General features: G+C 49.0%; 1 protein-coding gene across 8 annotated transcripts in view; it reads left to right on the top strand.

The window, feature by feature from the left end:
• Positions 1-732: 732 nt before the first annotated feature.
• Positions 733-13516, top strand: part of MEF2D (myocyte enhancer factor 2D) — a 177650-nt gene continuing 164866 nt past the window's right edge. For all 8 annotated transcript variants that reach the window (XM_032792119.2, XM_032792123.2, XM_032792121.2 and 5 more), the window contains exon 1: positions 733-1098. The gene's annotated coding sequence lies outside the window, so the exon portion shown is untranslated. The remainder of the gene's footprint in view (positions 1099-13516) is intronic.

The raw sequence follows: 13516 nt of genomic DNA, 5'->3' as shown, positions 1-13516 counted from the left end.
GGGGCACTGCTGGAACAAGGCGAGCAAAGAGGGAGGGGCTGCTGCATCGCCTGGCTTGAAATGGTTTCCATCAGATACAGGGTTCAATGGCTCTCAGTACCCCCACTCTACACATTGTTCTAGCCCCGCTACATCGGTTAGGGCATGGCTGGAAGGCGCTCAGATCCTACGGTGAGGCTTGTGGCATGAGAACCGAGGCAGATCAGAACTGGGGTTGCAATTGTCCATGCCTGGAGGATTGTGCTTGAGAACACTGCCCTGTGTGTGTGTGTGTGTGTGTGTGTGTGTGTCAAAAATAGAGGTGCAAAGGGTCTGAAGGACTCTCCTGACATAGGGTAACCAGACAGCAAATATGAAAAATCGGGATGGGGGCGGGGGGGATAATAGGAACCTATATAAGAAAAAGACCCCAAAGCTGGGGCTGTCCCTATAAAATCAGGACATATGGTCACCCTATCCTGACAGCTAGTGATGAGCTGGGGAGGGGGAGGGGGATGGAGACCAGAAAGCGCCCAAGCGGAAGCCAGGCCCCTTGAAACCCTGCAAAGATCAGGCTCCCAAATAACCCCGCTGCTGCTAGTCCAGGCGGAAGGATTTGCAGCAAGCCACGCTGCAGCCTAGCTTGGGGGGAGGTGGCTTGGGTGCAGGGGTGGGGGTGGAGAGGAGGGTGCTGGGTGGCTAATCCCTCCCTCCCTGGGCCTTGCGTAGGGCTTGGCCATTGGTGGGTGGGGACCCATCTCTCCGTCCCGGCATGCTAGGCTGCGCTGCCTGGTGGTTACGTTGTGTCTTTTCCCCAGTGGGTTGGAAGTAGTTACCTTTGTAGCCAAAAAGGAGGAAGGAAGGAATCGACACACACACACACACAGACGCAACCCAAGGGAGGAAGTTCATTGAGACACTGAGATTGCTCCTGGTTGCCCGGGCTCGCCTCTGAAGTGTGGCTGCGGTGCTGCTGCTGCTGTTGTTGTCTTGTTGTTGTTGTTGCTGCTGCTGCTTTGGAGCCGCCACTTCTCCAACAACACCCCATCCCCGGGGGGCTCCGGGCTCCTGGCAGCGACTTTTTTGGGGGGAAGGCAGCGCGGGAGCGGACGCTGGAGGGTAAGTCGAGTCCTGGGGTGTGTGTGTGTGTGGGTAGCCTGGGGGTGGCGGTGGACTGACAGCTCTTGGGAGTCCGGGTGGGGATGGTCTCGGATGGAAACCATTTGGCAACAGCCGGGTTAAGGTGACCGGAGAGCAAGTGTGAAATACAGAGACGGGGGAATAGGCGCCTTTATAGGACAAAGCCCTGATTATGAGGACTGTTCCTATAAAAGCAGGACAGCTGGTCGGCCTCGCCTGGGTACCACGGTGATGGGCGGCTGGGGGACTGTTGTACAGAGATGGAGCCATAGATCGGGGTCGATTCTGGCTGCGGAGCGGGCGTGTGGCGAGCGCATCCTGCAGCAGCCTCTGACATTTCAAAACAAACCCTCGCCAAAATGGTGCAGAGGTGAAGGGAGGAATACGGGCGGCGGCGAGGTGTTGCCTTCCTTGTGTCTGCCTGACAGCAGCGACTGTTTGCAAAGGGGGTCGGAGGGGATCAGAACTGGGGGACCGGTGAGGGGCCAGGGCTCTGACAGCTCCGCAGGGCAGCCGAGGAGAGGGGGTGGGGGTCGATCCCCTGTCCCTCCCCCGGCCTTGGTGTTAGATGTAGCTTGGGGTGGGTGACAGGAAAGAGAGAGAGGTTCTGGTGTCATTTGACAGCAACCACCGGAAAAAAAATGGTGCACAGGAGAAGAAATGCTGCCAGGGTTGGAGGTGCCTGGGGGAGGGTGGCTGGGAGACAGCAGCTGGGAAGGGGGGCGGTGGGGAGAGTCCCAGATCTGTGGTGTTCGCCTGTTGTTCGGGGAAAGTGTGTGTGTGGAGCTGACAGCTGAGGTTGTTGCCGAGGGTTAGGGGTGGTGGTGGTGGTGGGGAAACGGGGACTTTGGATCCTGCCATTTAGCAGCAGCCACCAGAATGGTGCAGAGGGGAAGGAGGATCTGTCCCAGGAGGGTGAGCGGGGGGACACTGGGGGATCAGCGGGAGTCTGATGGGGGATAGGGGGTGCTTGGTAGCTGGGGGGGATAGAGGTGTCTGGTGGGGGACAGGGGTATCTGGTGGAGCATAGGGGGTATCTGGTAGCTATGGGGGGCAGAGATGTCTGGTGTGGGGCAATGGGGTGTCTGGTAGCTGGGAGGGCAGAGATGTCTGGTGGGGCACAGGGGGTGCCTGGTGAAGCATAGGGGGGTATCTGGTAGCTGAGGGTGGGGGGCAGGGGGTTCCTGGTGTTTGGTAGCTGGGGGGGGGCAGAGGTGTTTGATAGGGGGCAGGGGGTTCCTGGAGTTTGGAAGCTGGGGGGGGCAGTGGTGTCTGGTGGGGAAAGGGGGTATCTGATGGAGCATAGGGGGGAATCTGGTAACTGAGGGTGGGGGCAGAGGTTTTTGGTGGGGGGCAGGGGGTGCCTGGTAGTTGGGGGCAGTAGCAGCAGTGTGGTGTAAGTACAGAGAGGGGGTCCCCGAGCTTCTAAATGCCAAATTGTGCATCTCTGCCACAGGGAAGGACAGCGCCCTGGGCAGCTGCTCCTTCCTGGGGTGATGGGCGACAGCTAAAGCCACCAAAAAGGGACAGGGGATTGGAGCAACACCCCCACCCTATGCTTGAGGTGTTGGCGGGGTGGGAACCACAGACCCCCCAGGTTGGGGGAGCTGGGAGCAGTGCCTCTCTGTGTTTGGGAGGCTGGCTGGCTTCGTATATGGAGCACCGGGGTGGGGATGGATGGTTGGAGGGAGACAAATTTGATTGGCAACAGCAGCTTTTAGGAAGGGCGATGGTAAATAGAGGGCTAGGACTTGGACTGCTGCCTGTTCTGGGGACTGACAGCTGTGGTTGTTTGTTCCTCTCTGGTTGAAATGCTGCTGAAGGCCAGTCTGTATCTGTGTGTGTGCTGAGGGGTTGAACGTGGGGGAGGACGACGAGGCATTTCTCCCATTTGACAAAAGCTGGAATAAGGTGCCACGGTGAGGAGCTGAGACTCTCCTCAGGGAGGGGGGCGTTATGTGGGTGTGGGTGCACGCCTTAGGGGTGGCAGCAGTCACCACAGGACGGGTGTGTGCGTGCGAGTTTCTGGGACCTGGCAGCTGTAGGGGATGGTGAGGTTTGTCTTGGGGGATGCCAGTGTCGCTGAGGGTGACAGAAGACAGAGGCACGTCCCACGACCTGAATGGGGCGGCAGGCCAACAGAAATATTGCAGGGGAGAATGAGGGGCTGGCGGACGGGTTTAAGAAAGACTGTGTGTCAGAGGCCTGCTGAGGTGCTGTCGGATCTGGGTGTTGTTTGGCATATGTGTTGCATCTGAGATGCTTGTTTGCCATCAGTAGATCTCTGCTTGCCCTTTTGCTTGCATGTTGTCTGTCTCTTACGCAGACACAGACATGCACACGGCTCTCTCCTGTGCTCTGGGTATCTATTCTCACCCGATGCCAAATCCCCAAGTAGCTGTCTCCACATGTGAAGGAAAAGGGAGGCTGATGGCTGGGAAGGGTCAGCCATAAGTTGGTCCATTTCCTTCTCCTGCGTACTCCCCACCTCCCCCCAACATCCTCTACTCCAGCTCTCCTGGCTGTGCGGAGCTGACATTTCACAGAGGGCGCTTTCTCCACTCTCCCTGACGGTTTGGTTTTGGGAAGGCAATGGGAGCTGAGGGCTGGGTCTTTTGACTGTAGGAGGAACAGTATCTGGAGTGCACCTACCGAGGGCTGCTCCGGTTGGAAAGTGATCGTTGAGCGCCATGCCGCCTATTTGAATGTCTGATTCTCATTAGCACTAAGGACCCTTTACCCATCTCTGGCCGCACAAAGGGGCCTGAGGCCCGGCTGAAATACAGATTTTGTAGTAGAATAATTAGGTCAGTTAGGGGTGCAATTCCCCCCCCCCCATGATATAGTTGGATCTGAAGAAATGGGGTTTTTTACCCATGAAAGCTTATGCCCAATAAATCTGTTAGTCTTTTAAGGTGCCCCCGGACTCTTTGTTGTTTTTGTGGATACAGACTAACATGGCTACCCCTCTGATAGTTACACCAGGACAACCACTAGTGTGGGTACAGTTATAAAGGTACCTTTATACTGGGATACTTACTCCCCTTTATCCTGGTATCACTGCATTCACACTGAGGGGGCTATATATCACTTTAACTATACTGCTATAATTAAAGTGGTACAGTTTGTGCCTTGAACTATTTTTCTCTCTGTCTGCACAAATGTGTTATAGATGGACAGGGCCTGGTTCTCCGTTGCTCCTTAGGCTCAGGAGGGAGAGACGCATTCTCCCCCCATAGACTGTGAACCAGCTCCTAGAACGGCTCAAGTCAGCAAGGTGGTAAGAACCCTGCAAAAGACCCCCTGAAATCCTAGTGTCAAACCCGGGTCACTGCAACGTGGCTGCGGCTAGACAGGTCTGGAGGGTGCGTGGCTTTGCCGTGGGGGTGCTCCAGCAAGTGCAGGTTCAGTGCATCCCCTCAGGCCTTGATTCAGCAAAGCAGTCAAATCCATACTTCACTGTTAGTGCGCGATATTGAAGTCAAGGCCACTCCTCTGCTTCAAGTTAAGCACATGTTTTAAATGTTAAGCGGAACGGAAGCCTCACAAAGTGAACGTAACAAAAGGTACCATTCTGCTCTGGTAGCAATTACCACCCACCTAGCACTGGTGTAAATAACAACTCAAGGTGAAAAGCAGGGGAGTTTGCACCACCCTGGATTCCCTGTATGACCTTGGGCAAAGCCTCATCTAGACGTTAATGTCTTAGTAATATAACACTATTTTGAGGGGGGGGGCAGGAGGGGAAGAGTGTGATTTTATTTTTTACCAAAATAAATATACCGATAAAAGCCCTCGTGTGACTGAGTTATACCGAACTAGCTTATTTTGCTTCCTAAACTGCAGTGTGTTGTACTGATATAAGCACTTTGATGCCGCTATAATTCCATCCACAGTGGAGGTTTTTTTGCCACTTTTATTATGCTGGTATAAAATCAGACAAATGGAGAGCCGGACGGGACCTCACGAGGTCATCTAGTCCCACCCCCCTGTGCTGACCCAGGACCAAGTGAACCGAGACCATCCCTGACAGATGTTTGTCCCGCGTGTTCTGAAAAACCTCCAGTGACGGGGATTCCACAACCTCCTTTGGACGTCTTAACTCCCCTTAGAGTGAGAAAGTTTTTCCTAATATCCTAAATCTCCCTGCAAACTGGGCTGGTTTTCCTCCTTGTTGTACCCTTGGTGGACATGAGGGAACAGTTGATCAGTGTCCTCTTTCTGTTAACGTTTTGCTGTTCTCATGTTCCTTCTCAGTCTTCCCTTCTCTACACTAAACATGTCCATTTCTTTCAAGCTTTCCTCATAGGTCATGTATAGAATATCAGGGCTGGAAGGGACCTTAGGAGGTCATCTAGTTCAACCCCCTGCTCAAAGCAGGATCAATCCCCAGACAGATTTTTGCCCCAGATCCCTAAATGACCCCCTTAAGGATTGAACTCACAAGAGCTATCCCTCCCCTAAATGTATAATTAAAGCAGTACTACTTGTAAGTGTTCACAGGTCCTTACTGTCCCCGTGCCTCATTTCCCTAATCTGTAAAATGGGTTTAATAATAGCTCTCTGTCTCATCCTTTGATGTCTGTCTATTTAGAGTGTAAGGCTTTTGGACCAGGGACTGGCTCTTAGTTTTACTACTGAACATTTGTATTGTGGTAGCACCTAGAGGCCGATCAGACCTAGATCCCATTGTACTAGGTTGCGGTGTCAGCCTATAGCAAATGACAAGTCCCTGCCCCCAGAGAATTGAGACTTAAAGACATAACCGGTGGCTGTGATAGGCAAGGTGACAATGAGTGGGAGAGGGCATGGTAACAGAAATAGTAAAACACGCGCAAGGCTTACCCAGTTGGGAACAGTAACTGGAATGGCCTTGGAATGCATGACTCTGTTAATGTGTGTGTGTGTATGTGTGTGCGTGTGCGTACGTGTGTGTGTGTAGAACCTAGCACAGTAGCAATACCTAGCCCCCATCTAGCACTTCTCCTTAGCCGATCTCACAGCCCAAAAGAGGTCAGTTACCATTATCCGCAAGGAAGCTGTGATCTCAGTTAGAGTGTCTGGACCTCACCACAGCACTCCCAAAAATAATAATCAGGGGAGAGACAACGGGTCGCTGTTAAATATGTGCATCTAAAGGAAATGCTGCTTTTTTTGTTTTAATATGTTGAAACAGTTTCAGATTTTCTTTTCCCAAGTTGTTTGTCTCTGTTAAATTACTTTTGTGTGCATGAAAATCAGTATTTGGAGGTTGGTGTCTCTAAATTCGTGTTAGTTGTCAGTAGGGTGCTATCCTGGGATGCAGGATACCCAAGTGTGTTCTCCTGGCTTTGCTATTGACCAGGAACATCTCTGTGCGTCTGTTTCCACTCCCACTCTTGGTCTGTTTTCATTGCAAGCTCTTTGGAATAATAATACTCCCACCTAGCTCTTGGGCAGTGCTTTGCAAAGGTCAGTTTCATTAGCCTCATTTACAGGTGGGGAAAGTGAAGCAGAGAATGAGGACAGGGCTTGGCCAATGTTAGATGGCAGCAGAGGCAGGAATGAAATTCAGGTCTCTGGAGTCCTAGTCTGATGCCCTATCCACTAGACCACACTGTCTTTTGCTCGGGCTTAACCAGTGTGCAGAACTTGCTCTGATCTAACTAACCGTGTTTCTAAATTAATGTGCTTACATTGGTGTGACTCCCTGGCCATAAATTGGTTTAAAAAGTCCACAGAAGGCGATTGCAATGACTTAGCTAAAAGCTAATCTCCACACAAATTTCCACTGAAATAACAAATAGTGTGAATTAAAACCAGGGCTGATTGTCCGTGTCTACACTACAGGCACTACAGTGGCTTTACCCCTCGCCCCAACCCCAACTTCCCAGCAGCATAAAAGGGCCTTTGACTGGGTATGTTGTAATTTACACTCGTTTTCAGGCTGATGCAAAGGGGCCAGAGTGTAAATGACAATCGGGCCCAGCTGACTTTAGCTGAGTGCTTGGCTAGGCGCGGGTGCAGCTTTAATCAATGTAGCTGAACGGAAACGATTTCGGTGCCCTGCCGCTTGCACTGGTGCAATTCATTTTAGCCACTGTTAACTCCAGAATAAGAATCCCCACACTGGGTAGCTTGGAAAAAAGCAGTGTTCTTAACTCGAGTTAGGGCTTGTCTACCTGGGGAAAGTTAATCCAAAGTAACTAGGGGTATATCTACACTACAGTGGCTATGGCAACACAGCTGCTTCCATTGCATTGACCTTGCTGCATCTACAGCTGAGGTTATGTTGACCTAGCTATGGCGCACACAGGACGCAAGTTTTTTCATAGTTTTAATTGTACAGGAGACCCCCCCCCACGTGTGACTTTGAAGCGGATTAGTTAAACTGCATTAAATCCTTGTGTGAACTCTGTTCTTCCCAATGAAAGTGGCCTTCATTTGGTTGCAAAAGTGAATTAAAATAAATCAAATTAAGGTCATTTAATTCTGAATGAGGTTGCTCACACAGGGGTTGAGTATGATTGGAATAATCCACTTCAAATTCACACCTCTACTTAATTCAGATCCATTTCCCTGGACGGCTCCCTGTAGACAAACCTTTAATTGATTTAAAAATTGATTGAATTAAATCAGTGCCATTTCCGTGTGTAGAGAAAGTCCTGTTTACTTGTACAGCCCCTAGCACAATGGGGTGCTGAACTTGGTTGGAGCGACTGCCATTTAAATAAGGAATAATAATATTTAGGCTGTCAGAGTTAAGATGGCACAGATCAGCCTACGGCTTCCTAAGAAGTGGCATTTGATACTTTTCTCTCTCTGGCATTTCTCTCTTCTTCTTTAAAAACTACATAACCTGTCAATAAAGAGCTGTATTTTGTTAAACATCTGGTTTGAGCAGAGCTTCGGCGATGTTGGGAGACCTCTAGGCTGACCTTTTTTTAGTATATATATATTTTTTTATTACAGAAGCAGTTTGCTGCGTGTGGTGCTTTTCCCTTTAAGGTGAATCTAGTCCTTTCCCGACTGTCGTCTGCCAGCAGCTCTGCCTTCGCAGATCTGTCGTTTTCAATCTTTCACTCCGGCGTCACGTGCTCCATCCTTTTTCTTTGCACTTGTTTGCTTGCAGCTTTTTTTATTTCCTCCTGTTTAAAACAACAGTCGTTCTTGTTGATCATAAAAAGCTATACATCTTTCTGCAAAAAGTATGCAGGAATGTATTCAAACCACTTTACTCTCTGGACTGGGCAACTGACTAGTGTTTTCTAAAGCCTGGAGCACAAGGGCTAGGTGAAGAGTGTGTGTGTGAGGGGAGAGGGATGTGCGGGGGAGAATGGTCCAACCTCATAGAACTGCTGTATACTAAAAATGTTTACTGGGAAAGCTTGCCAAATTCCCACAATTCCCAGAGAGACATGTGGGTATCCCATGAAATTGTTAGTTCTTTGGGGGCAAAAATGGTCGTTGTGTTCTCTTTTTGTACAGCACCTGGCACGATGGGGCATGACTGATGCTCTTGGGCACCCCCACGATATAATAATTGTACACAGCAGTGGCCCACTCTGTTCAGCAGCAATTTTCCACAAGGCAGTGCGCCTTACGGTGGGGGGAGACTGAGATGCCCTCCCACAATGCACTACGCTTGGTGCTGATGTACCAGGAGCAGCGTGGACATAAAGCACCAGGTGGTAGACTGGGAATGTGCTTTTCCAAAATAGTTTTGTCCGTGGCACTATGCTGGCCTGAGTTTGCAGAGAGCCTGAAACAATAGCTCTAAAGTGTTAGTTGTCCCATTCATTTAAGTGGATGCTAACTTAGATGCTCAGGATGCATTAAATGTCGACACTGGTAAGGATTTTTCTGTTTGAGTAAATGTGTTAGAAAGGAGAAGGACGATCAAATTATAATATATCTCAAAGTGCTTTACAAAGGAGGCCAGTATCATCAGTCCCCCAAGGGGAAACTGAGGCACAGGGATTCAGTGACTCACCCAGGATCATCCAGTAGACCAGTGGCAGGGCCCGGAATAGAACTCAGCTTTCTTGAGTCCCTATCTGCTAGGCCAGACTGCCAGTTATGAAGGATTTCCCAAGGGGTGTGTGTGAGGCACTAGCTGGTGAAGTGAGGAAGACATGCAAATGTGTCCGCCACGCTTTGAGGCACGGCTCTGAGCTGGGTTCAGCTCCACCACCCGAGGGGTCATCCCACTAACTGTGAAACATTCCCAGCTCTTAACCAGCTCCGCTGCTGAAACAGCCAGGGACACGCCGAGCGTCAGAGACGCGTGTTTAACTTACTGCTCTGTGACAAGGAGGTCATAGATTATTCCTGCAACGCGCAATTAAGTGCTGGTCTTTCTAGAGGCCGAGTGTGTACGTCTCGCCAGTGGAGCTGGAACTCTGCCACGCTTTGGCTAGTATTGCTCTGTGTAAATGTCTCAGCCCCTACCTGATACATGTGCTGTGTTTGTATAGAGAGGAACTGAAGCCACAGACCTTATAATCAATGCCAAAAAAACCTGCCGCCCTCTTTCCCTGCTTCTGAGTAAAGATCCAAACAACAGATACTCTTATGACTAGGATTTTATTCTTTGTATCAAATTGAAACTTACTAACATGCTATGAAGGACGGTGAAACTAAAATGGAGGGCCTGAATTCTTTCCTGGTGGTAGCATTTTGGCTTCTTAAATAGTGTGTGCTTGAGAGCTGCATTCACCCAACGCCCCTTTCCACCATCAGAGCGATGTCAAGAGATCTTATCGTAAATGAGAATCTGGTCCCAGGCAATTAAAATAAGAACCCTGTCTTGCAAACAGATTACATATATGTGTAATTTTACTCGTGCGAGTAATCTCATTGAAGTCAATGAGACGACTTGCTGGAGTAAAATTGCTCATGTGCGTCAGCGTTTGTGGGAACAAGGTCTAAAGGGCTTTTTTTTTTTTTTTGAGGCATGGTGATATTTAGGCATGATTTTAAAAACTGTGATCTGACATTTGCACTCCAGCCCCATTGCAGCATAAAGGGGATTTTAAGTGAGGTGACCAAGGACATGTCTACACAACAGTGGCTATAACAGCATGGCTACAGTGCATTAACTACAGTGGCATAGCCCCATAACATAGACGCACACTACAGTGATGGAAGAGGCTTTTCTGCCATTGCAGGAAACATTCTTCTGTCGACCTAGCTGCATCTAAACATAGCTACGGCGCTCAGAGTAGGGTGACCAGATGTCCCGATTTTTATAGGGACAGTCCTGATATTTGGGTGTTTTTCTTATATAGGCTCCTATAACCCCCACTCCTGTCTTGATTTTTCACACTTGCTATCTGGTCACCCTAGCTCAGAGGTTTTGATTTTTCATGCCCCTAAGTGTTGTGGCCATGTCAAACTAAATTCTAGGTGTAGACCAGACCTGTAATTTACATCCAGAGCAGAGGAAAGGGGCCTTACTATAAATGAGAATCAGGCCCTTTAAGGGAAGAAGGAGGAGACGTTTCCTAGCGGGTGGTGGTGGTTTTTCGAATGGTGCCTTGTTTGAAGCTGTTCATAGCTTTGAAAAGTTGTCACTCCACCAGAGATGTGTTGGTGGGCAGAGTGCAGGTGAAAGAGCTAAAGATGCATGAAATTGATCATGTGGTTCTCCATGAGGCACAAATTAGTGATTTACGCAGTAGTTGTCTCATGGACATCATCCCTCCATATGGGGCAAATACCGTATAGACCAGTGATTTGTTTGTAAAGTGCACTGAGGTAAAAGGCATCATGTTATTTTAAATGTATATACCTTAGGGCGAATGCCAGCTGGGGTAGGGATAGCAGATGTGAGTTTGCCCCATTTATTCTCACTAGAAATCTTACAATCTCCTTTCTTTGTTCAGTGGATGGCACCCATCAACAATATCTCATTCCAGGTGTGCTAACTGGAGCCTAGATGGGTGTGTCTACATTTGAGCTGGGAGGTGTTATTCCCAGCTGGCGTGGGCCTACCTGTGCTAGCTTGAGCTAGCACGCTAAAAATAGCCGTGTGGCGGGGTGGCATTTGAACCCCCTGGGTATGTACTCAGGTGCCTCGTCTGAGCCGCCACCCATGCTGTCCTGGCCACCCGGCTATTCTTAGCACGCTAGCTCTGCTTGAGCTACTGAGGGCAACTCTGCGTGAGCTGGGAATCACACCTCTCAGCTCAAATGTAAATGCATCCGGTAGCTTGGTCTTGCTGTTCTTTTTAAGTAGGTCAGATCCTGGGCGGATGTAAACCGGGGCCACTCCATTGACGTCTAGGGAGCTACACCGATTTACACCCGCAGAAGGGATCTGGCTTGTACAGGATCAGCTGAAGCCATTGTCAGTGCAAAAGCAGCATCTCAAGATGGTTAATAAACTGACAAAGCCAATTACCTGCGGCTAAAGTGCTTTCTCTGGGGCTTAAAGGAGCCGTCTGCAAAGCTTGCATGCTACTGCTTCTGTCTTACTGCCCCACGGGGTTCTAAGATGCACTTTTACTTTATATTGAGTAAATTGATTAAATAGTTTGGGACTGGCTAATAAATGACGGTATAACCGTGTTATAGATGTTGTCATTATTGACGATCCGGATTGTGCCAGCATCATGGACCACAGTGTCTGGGTGCTATTGCAAGACACATAAATAATAAGGAACAGAATCCAGTTCTCTAAGCTTCTTGTCTTGTGCTTTTAAACTCTGGACCATGTTCCTTTTAGTCCGTGCTAGGCAATCCGCAGGCAATTGCAAAGAAGGGGTGTGTCCCAGGGTGTGGCGTTTGTCATGAAACCAATCTCAGCGCACCGATTGGTCAAGACGACAGAGCCCTGTAATTTACTTGTCATGGAGCTGCTGAGCAGGTAGCTTGTCCAATACAGGTCTTGATAACTCCACTGAATACATAGGTCAGTTCGTTGGCCTGCCAAGTTATTACCCTGATGTCTAGAAAGAAAACTGCCCTGCCATGAAATGTTTGTGGGCTGATTCTTTCCTCTGGCTTCACTGGGGGTTAATCCTGATTTCACACTGGTGTTTGGGAGAAGGGAGCCAGGCTTGGGAGGGGGTTAAGTTTGGAGATTCCCTCCCCATGCCCCAGTTTTCCTGACAGTCGTGATCTCTCTAATTATAATTGAATGGGACCTCACTCTGCAGGCATCCCTCTGGCATGCAACTTTCCTTGAAATCAGGGGACAGTTGGCAGGACTGGGTCCCCGTCTTTCAGCGTTGGGGACAGTTGTTCTCAACTTCTGCTGAATCTGAAAGTCATTGTCGTTATCTGTATTACAGCCGTTCCTCAAAACCCCATTGTATTAGGCTATACAGAGCATGAAAGAGTCCTTGCTTCAGAGAGCTTACAGTTTGATTAGTCAAGGCCAACAAGGATTATTATCTCCATTTTACAGGTGGGAAACTGAGGCACAGAGTAGCTCAGCAATTTGCCCAGGAGAGCCTGTGGCAGAGCCACAAATTGAATGCAACCTCCTGGAGCTCTAGGCCAGTGTCTTGACCACAGGACCAGCCCACTGTTGTGCTGTGTCTCTTGTTGTGATAGATGTCACCAGGTGGCACTGTCAGACACAGTTTTCCAAATTCTCCTTGTGCGAGCAAGTTTGTAGTCTTGGAAAGAAAGCTTGGGTTGCTGTTGGTTTAGTTACAAGGCTCTCTGTAGAGAAAGCTGTTGCAAGCAGATGGAAGGTTTAATTTCTGCTAGAGCAGGAGTCAGCAACCTTTCAGAAGTGGTGTGCAAAGTCTTCATTTATTCACTCTAATTTAAGGTTTTGCGTGCCATTAATACATTTTAACATTTTCAAAAGGTCTCTTTCTATAAGTCTATAATATATAACTAAACTATTGTTGTATGTAAAGTAAATAAGGTTTTAAAAAGGTTTAAGAAGCTTCATTTAAAATTAAATTAAAACGCAGAGTCCCCCGGACTGGTGGCCAGGACAGTGTGAGTGCCACTGAAATTCAGCTTGCATGCCGCTTTCGGCACACGTGCCACAGATTGCCTACCCCTGTGCTAGAGTCAGCTCTTGGGACGGCGTTGTGGCATTAGTGTTGAGATGAGATCTCTGGAAGATATGTGTAAATAAAGCAAGCGACACTTAGAACATACCCAGACTTTACGCCACTAACTTCTGTTCCCCTGGGAGGCTGATGTGCAAAGGCCACAGATACCTGCTACTGTCCATCAGAGAGATGACGGTCATGTTAGAACACGACACTGGTGTTAGAAAAAGGAACATCAATATTACTCTTGTTCTAGCATGGCTTATGAGCTGTTGAAAACTAGATGCTTGAGAACTAGGAAATGCACTGAAGAGAGCATAAGCCCCAGGTTTAAGTGGCACATACGTACTGCATAGGGATTGTGAATTTCACCCTTTAAAGCCGTGGTGGCGTGTGGA

The sequence above is a fragment of the Chelonoidis abingdonii genome, chromosome 11 (genome assembly GCF_003597395.2).
Source record: "Chelonoidis abingdonii isolate Lonesome George chromosome 11, CheloAbing_2.0, whole genome shotgun sequence".
Taxonomy (NCBI): Eukaryota; Metazoa; Chordata; order Testudines; family Testudinidae; genus Chelonoidis; species Chelonoidis abingdonii.
The sequence above is the reverse complement of the archived record's forward strand: the minus strand, read 5'-3'. Positions and strand labels throughout refer to the sequence as shown.